This window comes from Hypanus sabinus, chromosome X1, assembly GCF_030144855.1.
Source record: "Hypanus sabinus isolate sHypSab1 chromosome X1, sHypSab1.hap1, whole genome shotgun sequence".
Classification (NCBI taxonomy): Eukaryota; Metazoa; Chordata; class Chondrichthyes; order Myliobatiformes; family Dasyatidae; genus Hypanus; species Hypanus sabinus.
The window spans coordinates 26,071,362-26,083,368 of NC_082738.1; positions in this window are offsets into that span (position 1 = coordinate 26,071,362).

The following is a 12,007-nucleotide window of genomic DNA, read 5'->3' on the forward strand; positions in this document are numbered from 1 at the left end:
GTCGCTTCTCAGGCAGGAGTTGATATGCTTCATACCAACCTCTCAGTTGTGTCCATGTACCCATGAAGCTAGCTCACTATTCCTCTTTTGTACTGTTTATTTAGTTACTTTTGTAACATAGTAATTTTTATGTCTTGCACTGTATTGCTGCTGCAAAACACCTCATATTGTATGTCAGGGATAATAAACCTAATTCTGGCTCCGACTCTGACTCTCTTCTGGCTTTGTATAAAAAGCCTACTTTCTTAGCCTTGCAGTTTGCACTCCTCCCTGGCCTATTTTGTTGTGAGGTTTGTTGGCATTATTATTTCAGAGTCTGATGTCACTCCCATTACATACACACACAGAAGATCCCCTTCGAGGCTTCCTTTTAAATTTATGTTTATTCATAAAAAATGTATGCGAGAAATGCAAAAATGCTTTTGCCCATTTCATCTATGGACTTGCCACTTGTCAGATCATTTGCAACTTGGACGTCCAGAGGATGACTTGGATTATTGTTAGAACAGTGGAGTGGAGTGCGGTCCACACCTGCACCAAGTGTAGAAGCACTGAGAACACCTCACATTTGATGACAGGGCTCTTACCAATTAGAGAGATGCCTCATGCCTTCATGACTTTAACATGTGGAACCACTTACTCTGCCTCTCCCCTGCACCATTCCATCAATGTCCCAATGTTAATCTAGGAGCAGCAGGTGTCCTGCATTAAAATACTTTGATTGGGGCCAAAAATCTCAGAAGTCTGCATTATTTATTGTCAGCTGTTTAAGCTACCTGGAGTAGCTATTCACTATGCTCCTTTGATAGCTCAGTGGGTGGAGGCGAGGGCTATAGTGGCAGGGTTCTTGAAATCCTTAGATCGCCGGTTCAATTCCAGCTTGAAGGGAAACTTTGAATGGTGGCCTACTAGAGTAGCGGTTAGCCTAACGCCTTATAGTGCCAGTGAGCCAGGTTCAATTCCTGCTGCTGTCTGTAAGGAGTTTGTATGTTCTCTCCATGACCACTTGGGTTTCCTCCAGCTGCTCCAGTTTCCTCCCACATTCAATTTACCTGAGTTATAGGGAAAGTTTGAATAGGTTAGGATTTTATTCCCTGAATAAGTTAGGATTTTATTCCCTGGAGTATAGGAGAATGAGGGGAGATTTGATAGAGGTATATAAATTTATGAGGGATATACAGTAGATAGGGTAAATGCAAGCAAGCTTTTTCCACTAAGGTTGGATGAGACAAGAACTAGAGTCCATAGTTTAAGTAAGAAAGGGTGAAATATTTAAGGGGAACCTGATGGGGAAGTTCTTCACTCAGAAAGTGGTGAGAGTGTGGAATGAGCTGCCGGTGCAAGTGGTGGTTGCTATGTCAACACTTAAGAGAAATTTGGATAGGTACATGGATGGGAAGGGTATTAGACCATAAGTTCAAAGTAAAGTTTATTATTAGAGTACATACATATACAACCCTGAGATTTTATTCTGGTGGGCACACTTAGCAAATCTGTAGAACAGTAACTGTAAACAGGATCAATAGACAACAAACTGTGCAAATGCAGATATAAATAAATAGCAATAAATAACGAGCATAAAATAACGACAAAAGAGTCCTTAAATGAGTGTAGTTACCCCTTTTGTTCAAGAGCCTTGATGGTCATGGGGCAGTTACTGTTCTTGAACCTGATGCTGTGAGTCCTGAGGCTCTTGTACCTTTTACCTGACTGCAGCAGTGAAAACAGAGTAAGGCCTGGGCGGTGAGGATCTTTGATGATGGATGCTGTTTCTCTACAACAGCATTTCATGTAGATGCGCTCAGTGGTTGGGATGGTTTTATCTATGATGGACTGGACCGAATCCACTACCTTCTGTAAGATTTTCCACTCAAATGCATTAATGTTCCCTTACCAGGCCATAATGCAGCCAGTCAGCACACTTTCCACCACACATCTATAGAAATTTGCCAAGGTTTTCGAAGCCATACCGAATCTCCACAGACTCCTGAGGAAGTAGTGGTGCTGTTGTGCTTTCTTCACAATTTATATGATGGGTCCAGAGCAGGTCCTTTGAGATAATGACACCCAGGAATTTAAAGTTACTGACCCTCTCCACCTCTCATCCTCCAATGATTACTGGCTCATGGACCTCTGGTTTCCCTCTTCTGAAGTCTTTCATGAATGTCAATAAGACCAAGGAACTGATTGTAGACTTCAGAAGAGGGAAAGCAAAGGTCCATGAGCCAGACCATAAGACCATAAGACATAGAAGAATTAGGCCATTTGGCCCATTGGGTCTGTTCCACTATTCCATCATGGCTGAACTTTTATTCCTCTCAATCCTTCTCCTGTTTTCTCCCCATAACCTTTGATGCCCTGATTAATCAAGAATCCATCAACCTCCTCCTTATGTATACCCAATGACTTCATCTGCACAGCTGCCTGTGGTAATGAATTCCAGAGATTCACTACCTTCTGGGTAAAGAATTTTTTTCACAGCTCTGTTCTAAATGAATGCCCCTCAGTTTTGGAAGGAAGTTAAAGACAGCAAATCTACCCCAAAAGCTGCTGATAAGCCTTTATCGAGAGCACGCTGACCTACTGCATGATAGTATGGTGCACTAGCTGCAACAAGATTGACCAAAAAGCACTTTAATGAGTGATTAGGACTGCACAGAACATCAATGGGACACAAGTACCAGATATGGAAACCACCTCCAACTCATGCTCTCCACGGTGGACTTATAACATCCTGATGGACTCATCCCGCCCCAATAATCACCTGTTCAATCTCCTAAATATAGAAATGTCTCTACACGGATATCCAGACTGAAAAGCAACTTTTCCCCAGGGTTGTGGTGCAACTGAGCAATGCTTCCCACATACCCATAGTCCATAGGCACTATAGACAATCTCGAAGTGCAATACATAGGTGTGTGCAATATTTGGGTTTAAATGGTGCATTTACCTTCCTTTGCTTTCAGAGCTATTTTTAAAAAATTCAGCTTTAATTCTTGATGCAATTTTATATTTAATCACTGTATTTTGTTACATGGGCATGTGCAACACTTGAATGGGGCAGCCCATTCCTTTTATGGAAGTATATCTGTAATTGTGAGGTCTTTATGAATTTGCAACTTTTGTAAAATGTAATGTGACAAAATGAAGTCTAAGAAACCATAAGGTACTGTGTTGGTTTATATGAGAAAACTTGCACAAGTCTATGTGTTTTATGGGAGGAAGTTGTTTTTATATGACAGGTGATTTATTTTATGGCCAGAAGATGTTTTAACAACAGAGGGAAACAGGATGGGGCTTCTAAAGAGCAAATGTGAGAACTAGATTAGATAAAGATAACAGAGGAATGGAATCTAATTACTGTTCTCTTGTTAAAAAAACATATAAAAGTGCTTTGATTGAAACATAAGATCGGAAACTGTTCTCCTGCATGTTATTTGGAGGTAATTTGCCGTTGCAAGTAAAATAATAAATCCAGTAATAACGTGATCCTTTCTGAACTTGTTGCAGTTTGTTTCTTTATTTTAGAAGACCTAGCTAAATGGTATACAACATTTTAATCTTAGAGCTGTTTGATGTTAATTCAGTTGTAACTGAGATGTTATTCTAACCAACTCAGATGTTTTTTTTTAATTTAGTCATTGTGTTTTTAGAAACTGGATTGTTGTTTTTCACTGAATGGAGCAACAGGGCAATCTCATTGTCCTCAGCAATGACAACAAAGCTCTAATTTCAGAGGCTTTACCCTCTGGTCCTAGACTCCCCCACTATAGGAAGCATCCTCTCCACATCCACTCTATCTATACCTTTCAATATTCAATGAGGTCACCCCTCATTCTTCTAAACTCCAGCGAGTACAAGCCCAGAGCCGTCAAACACTCCTCATACGTTAACACTTTCATTCCTGGGATCATTCATGTGAATGTCCCCTGGACCCTTTACAACGCCAGCACATCTTTTCTTAGATAAAGGCGCAAAGCTGTTCACAATACTCCGTGCAGTCTGACCAATACCTTATAAAACCTCAGCATTTCATCCTTGTTTTTATATTCTAGTCCACTTGAAATGAATGCTAACATTGCATTTGCCTTCCTTACCACTAGAATCATGCACAAGGAATCCCAAATCCTTTTGCACCTCTAATTTTTGAATTTTCTCTCCATTTAGAAAATAGTCCACAGCTTTATTCCTTCTGCCAAAGTGCATGACCATGCACTTCCCTGCACTGTATTCCATCTGCCACTTCTTTGCCCATTTCCCCAATCTTTATATGTCCTATTGCAGTCTCCCTGTTTCCTCAACACTACCCGCCCCTCTATCTATCTTCGTATCGTCCGCAAACTTGGCAATAAAGCCATCAGTTCCTTCATCCAAATTATTGACATCTAATGTGAAAAGAAGGGGTCCCAACACCGAACCCTGTGGCACAACACTAGTCACCAGCAGCCAACCAGAAAAGGTCCCCATTATTCCCACTCTTCACCTCCTGCCAGTCAGCCAATCTTCTACCCATGCTAGTATCTTTCCTGTAATACCATGGGCTCTTAGCTTGTTAAGCAGTCTCATGTGCGGCACCTCCTGAAAATCCAGATGCACAACATCCACTGACTCTCCTTTGTCTTCTTCCCTGTTATTTCCTCAAGGAATTTCAACAGATTTGTCAGGCAGATTTCCCCTATAGAAAACCATGCTGACTTTGGCCTATTTTATCACGTGCCTCCAAGTACCCCCAAAACTCGTCCTTAATAATGAACACCGACATCTTCCCAGCCACTGAAGTCAGGCTACCTGGCCTGTAATTTCTTTTCTTCTGCCTCCTTCCCTTCTTAAAGAGTGGAGGGACATTTGCAAATTTCCAGTCCTCTGGAACCATTCTAGAATCTAGTGATTATTGAAAGATCGTTACTAATGCCCCCACAATCTCTTCAGCTGCCTCCTTAGAACCCTGGGGTGTAGACCATCTGGTCCAGGTGACTTGTCTACCTTCAAACCTTGCAGCTTCCCAAGCACCTTCTCCTCAGAAATAGCAACTCCTGCTCCTTACCGTCATACTTCATCTTTACTCTCTTTATGGCTTTTTTCAGTTGCCTTCTGTTGGTTTTTAAAAGCTTCCCATTATTTTTGCTATATTATGCCTTCTCTGTTGTTTTTCAGCTGTCTTTGGCTTCCCTTGTCAGTCACAGTTGTATCATCCTCTCTTTAGAATAGTTCTTCATCTTTGGGAAATACCTTTCCTGCTCCTTCCAAATTTTCCCCAGAAACACCAGGCATTGCTGTTCTGTCATCATTCTGACTATTATTCCCTTCCAATCAACTTCGGCCAGCTCCTCTGTCCTGCCTCTGTAATTATCTTTACTCCACTGTAATATTGATACATATGATTTTAGTTTCTCCTTCTTAAACTGTGGGATGAATTCTATCATATTATGATCACTGCCTCCTAAGGATTCTTTTACCTTGAGCTCCCTAATCAAATCCAAGTCATTACATAACCCTCTATCAAAAATTGCCATCCCTCAGCGGGTTCAACCACAAGGTATTCTAAAAAGCCATCTCCTAGAAATTCTGCAGATTCCCTCCCTTGGGATTCAGCACCAACCTGATTTTCCCAATTCCCTGAATATTGAAATTCCCCAAGATTATCGCAACATTGCACTTTTTACATGCTTTTTCTACCTCCCAGCGTAATTTATAGCCCATGTCCTGACTACTGTTCAGAGGCCTGTATATAGCACCCATCAGGGTCTTTTTACCCTTGCAGTTTCTTAACTCTATCCACAAGGATTCTGCACCTTCTGATCCTATGTCATCTTTTTCTAAGGATTCGATTTCATTATTTTCTACCAACAGAGCCACTCCACTCCCTCTGAGGGCTATGGTCTAGTTGATGTGACTAGGCAGAATAATAGTCATGCCCGGACTAGATGGGCCAGAGGGCCTGTTTTTTTTTTGCTGTACTGTTCTATAACTTTAACTTCACTTCAATAATCAGTTACCAAACATTTAACTGTTTAACTAACACACACAAAATGCTGGTGGAACACAGCAGGCCAGGCAGCATCTATAGGGAGAAGCACTGTCGACGTTATGGGCCGAGACCCTTCGTCAGGACTAACTATTTTACTAACTAACTATTTAACTGTTGTTTTCCAGTGCTTTTGCCAGTATAGACGTCAATGTCAGCTAACAAGAGGACAAATCCCACTTATTCTGGGTACTTCATTTGCAGGTTTCAAAGGCTAACACAAAGGTATTGTTATCTCCTTACACCCTTAAAATCCAGCATTCTTTACTATAACCCCTGATCAGTCCTTTCCAGATCTGGAATTTAGCTTACTTAACCTTTCATTCACACTTTCACTAACCTAGCCACATCTCAGTAGCTAGTTGTTCTACCCTTTAACCATTTTACGTCTTTCCTACTGAAACACTTGTAACTACTTATGCATTTTGCTGAGATATTTTAACAGTACTTACAGTACATAGTCTGTTTCCTTATCCTGATCCGTCAGTGTTGTGGATAATTGTTTCCTTCAAGTCATTAGAGATTCTAGTCCTTCCCTATCAACCTCTCTAAACACCTTTGCCCAGTATTCCTTCCATGTCTTTTTCAGACACAAATAATTATCACAAACTTCTCTATTAGTTCTAATTATGTTTAATTCAGCTACTTATTCTGGTCTAGTTCTGTTGAATTGTTTCCCTACCAACTGTTTTCGCAAGGCCCAATGGAATATAATGTGACTGTTAACTTCTCTGTTTTTCTTCTCTTAATATTAACCTCAGGATTTCTGCCTGGAGTTCTCAGCTGGCTTGGATAGGGGCTTTCTTCCAAGGTCAGCCTCATAGTCCTAACTAGGGCAGAGGTAAGACTCACATAAGCACTTAGGCGTTCGAGTATCATTTGTAAGGATAATAGACCTGAGTTTTCCTCAGAGCAAAAGTTTTGTAAGTGGGGAACAAGATGGAGAAGGCATGCTGGTCTTCATAATTCAGGCCATCAGCTATAAAATTTAGGAAGTCCAGGGTGTTAGTGAGGTCACATTAGGAGTATTGTGTTCAATTTTGGTTGCCCTGTTATAGGAAGGATGTTATTAAACTGGAAAGACTTGCCAAGATGAGTCATAAGCAGAGATTGGCTAGGCTAGGACTTCATTCATTCCTTAGAGGTGTATAAAATCATGAGGGTGAAAGCACACAGTCTTTTTCACAGGGCTGGGGAATCAAGAACTCAAGGTCCTATATTTAAATCAGAGAAGAAAGTTTTAATAGGAAATTGGGGGGCAGTTTTTTTGACACAATGGGGGCATGTATCTATATGGAATGAGCAGCTAGGTGAAATGGATGAGCAGGCACAATAACATTCTTTAAAAGACAGTTAGACAAGTGCATGGATTGGAAAGGTTTATAGAATTATTGGCCAAACATGGGCAAATGCCATTGGCTTGGCTTGGCTTGGCTTGCATAGACCAGTCAGGTTGAAGGGCCTGTTCCTCTGTTCCTGTGCTGTTTGACTCCAAGACTGTATGACCAGGTACGGATGGGAGAGCAAACATGGAGAGGAGAGCAGATTGCGGAGGGGCCATTCCCCATTGCGCAAATGGATGCTCTAGTAATCACAGTGTGTATCTGATGACCTGCACAGGAAGATGCTGGACGAGCCCACACCCTCGCTGAGGCGATGAAGTAAAAGGGGAGGCAGCTAAGTCTATCAAAGTGCTCCTTTTCCTCCTGCTGAAGAATAAGAAAAACAGATGAAGCGTCTGCTAAACCGAAGTGATGTAGCAGAGGGTTAGTGTGCAGCAAGGACTACACCAGTGATGACTGGACATCTGCAGAATGAGTGGCAACTTCATTTTTCAGGTCCTACCTTCATGATGTCATTAATTCACTGCAAGCTGACAACCATCAGGTCAGAACATTGATCTGAGCATCAGTGCGTTTGAAAACCTGGTGCCAGCTGGAGGTCTCATCGCAAGTGTAACCTCCTACACAACATTATTCTAGTGGAGTGGAAAATACAGTGGGTTAATGAATGCCCACAAACCATCAAACAGCCTTGAATAATTAGGCCTCTTCGACAGGTCATTTTCTTTATTCAGCACCTGTTCAATATTCATTTTTTTGTCTCCTTTGTGAGCTCCTCAAGGTTAAGGATTAGTCTGCAGACAAATAAAATTGATTACGTGAAATTCTCGAATGGAGTGTATCATTAGCTGCAGATAGAAGATAAAGATCCACACTTTGTTCCTTCTCACACAGATTATCTACACTTCCTTCAGTTAACAGCAAAACAACAGAAAGAGTTGGCAATATTTCTAGCTACTCTGCGAGGATCTTCTGAGAGTCAGAGAGCAGGCCTTTTGACCCAACCTGTCCATGTCAACTGTGTTACCCAGTGAGCTAGTCCCCTCTGCCAGCATTTACTTATTTATTTTTTATTCAGCAATACAGAGCAGGGTAGACCCTTCCAGCCCTTCATGCAGCACTGCTCCAGCAAACCTCTGATTGAACTCAGAACTCCGATGCCCCGGGCTGTAAAAGTGTCATGCCAACCACTAAGCTACAGTGGTACACAGAGGATACGTTCTGGTTTTGATACCCATTTGGCCCAGAGCCCTCTGGACTTCTCCTATTTGTGCACTTAAACATTGCTAATGAGCCGGGCTTAACCACTATTTCTTACAGCTCGTTCCAAATATTTACCATCCTTTGCCTGAAGAAACTGCTCCCAATCTCTTTTAAATCTCTCAGCTCTGATCTTAAACCTACGCCCTTTTGTTTTTAGCATCTCTTCCCTGGGGAAAAATGAAGATTAGAGATGAGTTTTATTTATTGCAGGTACATCGAAACATACAGTGAAATGTGCCATTTGTGTCAAAGCAAACCAGCGAGCTTCGCGCAAGTATCACCACAATTTATGAACCCTAACTTGTACATCTTTGGAACGTTAGAGGAAACTGGAGCACCCAGAGGAAACTCACACGGTCTTGGGAAGAGCGTACAAGCTCCCGAGAGAGAGCGGCGGGAATTGAACCCCGATCTTACAGCAGGCATACTATAAAGCATTGCACTAAGCTACGCTACCAAGCTGCCCAAGACTGTCGATGCTCCTCATGATCCTATATACCTCTATCAGGTCAGCCCTCAGTCTCCTATATTCCAGGGAATAAAGTCCTCTCTACACAACCTCTCTTTGCAGCAAGTCCGGCTAAATATTTTCTGCACTTTTACTGGATTAATAACATCTTTCGTGCAACAGGTTGACCAAGACTGTAGATAATTTTTTTTAAGAACAGCCCCTTATATAATTGTAACATAACTTTCCAACTTTCACACTCAGTGCCCTGACTGCTGAAGGCCAGTGTGCCTGAGTCAGTCCTGGATTCAGCTCCCATCAGTACAGTGGCTCCAGAACCCAGCACTTCCTTGATCTTGGTGAATATGAAAGCTGAAGAAGATGTGACAGTAGTTGTTTCAACATAAGACAGTATTTAGATGAATATGCCAACCAAAAAATGGCACCAATGGGTGAAAAGAGCCAAGTGTAGGGCATTAACTGCTTTTCCACCTAGTGGCCACTTTATTAGATACACCAGCTAGTTAATGCAAATATCTAATCAGCCAATCATGTGGCAACAACTCAATGCATAAAAGCATGCAGACATGGTCAAGAGGTTCAATTGTTGTTCAGACCAAATATCAGAATGGGGAAAAAATATGATGTAAGTGACCTTGAGTGTGGAATAGTTGTTGGTGCTAGATGGGGTGGTTTGAGTATCTCAGAAGCTGCTAACCTCATGGGATTTTCAAACACAACAGCAGGTCAGGCAACCTCGATCAAGGAAAATGAACAGTTGAAGTTTCGGGCTGAGCCCCTCACCTGGCTTCTGTCTCTTCCTTTCCAGTCCTGATGAAGGGCCTACAACGACTGTTCATTTCCCTCCATATATGCTGCCTGATTCCATCACACGGTCAGAAGTTAGCACACTGTTTTGGTGCACAGTTCCATTCACATAAGACCATAAGACATAGGAGCAGAATTCTATCTGGCCCATCGAGTTTGCTCCATCATTCTATCATGGCTGATCCTTTTTTTTATCTTCTCCTCAACCCCAGTTCCTGGCCTTCTCCCAGTGACCTTTGATACCATGTCTAATCAAGAAGCTATAAATCTCTGCCTTAAATACACCCAACTACCTGGCCTCCACAGCTGCACGTGGCAACAAATTCCACAAATTCATCACCCTTTGGCTAAAGAAATTTCTCCACATCTCTGTTTTGAAAGGGCGCCCCTCTATCCTGAGGCTATACCCTTCTGTGCTAGACTCTCACACCATGGGAAACATCCTTTCAACATCTATTCTGTCTAAGCCTTTCAACATTTGAAAGGTTTCAATGAGATCCTCCATCATCCTTCTGAATTCCAGTGAGTACAGACCCAGAGTCATCAAACGTTCCTCATATGATAACCCTTTCATTCCTGGAATCATCCTTGTGAACCTCCTCTGGACCCTCTCCAATGCCAGCACATCTTTTCTAAGATGAGGGATCCAAAACTGTTCACAATACTCAAGTGAGGCCTCACCAGTGCCTTATAAAGCCTCAGCATCACATCCTTGCTCTTGTACTCTAGAGCTCTTGAAATGAATGCTAACATGGTAATTGCCTACCTCTCCACTGACTCTACCTGCAAGTTAACCTTCAGGGTGTTCTGCACAAGGACTCCCAAGTCCCTCTGCGTCTCAGATTCCTGGATTTTCTCCCTGCTTAGAAAATAGTCCACACATTTATTTCTACTACCAAAGTGCATGATCTTGCATTTTCCAACATTGTATTTCATTTGCCACTTTCTTGCCCATTCTCCTAATCTGTCTGTCCTTCTGCATCCTACCTGTTTCCTCAAAACTACCTGCCCCTCCACCAATCTTCTCTGATAATGAGACAAGCAAGACTGACAATTGAAAGGTAACATTGACAGTATGCCAGGTAGTGACTGCCTCTGACAATACTAAGCCCAGATGTATCCTCCTGATTGGAACAGTCTCACTATTACTCTAGACGAGAATGTTCACTTGACCAGTCTGCCTATAGCAACAGACTGGAGGTGGTGTAACTTGTGATAATCAAGCTCTCGATACCTCAAGATCTTTTTTGATCAGACCAGGAGTGTGATGGAATACACTCCAGTTTCCCAGACAGGCCCAGATTCTACTCTATTGATGTTTTGTTTATAGGATCCAGGGTGCACAAGTCCACTTGACTGGCATCCCCAAAACACAGTAGATTCCAAGCCAAATCACTAAGATCACTTCAATGCTATTTTCCTTCCTCTTATTAAGGAAGAATTACAAGAACAGTGATGAAAGCTGAGGTCATCGAGTGTTTTGGGTTTCTCAACATTAGACATCCTTGCCCAGGCAACCCAGCCAGGGTTGACTGGGTCCTGGCTTGTGTCTCAACAGAATTGGTCTATGAGTCACATCTCTTCATCTCTAGTCATCCGGGGGCTAGCCCAACAGCCCCTGTGATGGTCTTTGCAGTCCCCATAATGCCAAGAAGAGAGTAGGGAGAGTAGGACCTGCACAGCCAGCAGCCAGGAAAACCTTTAGTCCAGGGCTTCCCATCCTGGGGTTCGTGGACCTCTCGGTTTATGGTATTGGTCCATGGCACAAAAAAGCTTGGCAACTTCTGCTCCAGCCCCCACCTCTATAGCCTGATAATGAATTAACGAGTAAAGGAAGAATCTAATTTTTAGACATACAGGCAGGGCGTGTAGGTTTATAGACCAGATGCAGTCAGATGGGATCAGTCAGATTGGTCAACGCAGACATGATGGGCCAAATGGTCTGACCTTGTGCTGGGCTGCTCTAAGTTCTATGCTATTATGTGAGATGAGATGGGGAAGGAGAAGCTACATGAGCAGTCTATACCAAGTGTATCAGTGGCCTGTTTCTGGATGCTGCAATAAAAGTACCATAGATCTCACCGAGCTTGGCCGTATAAC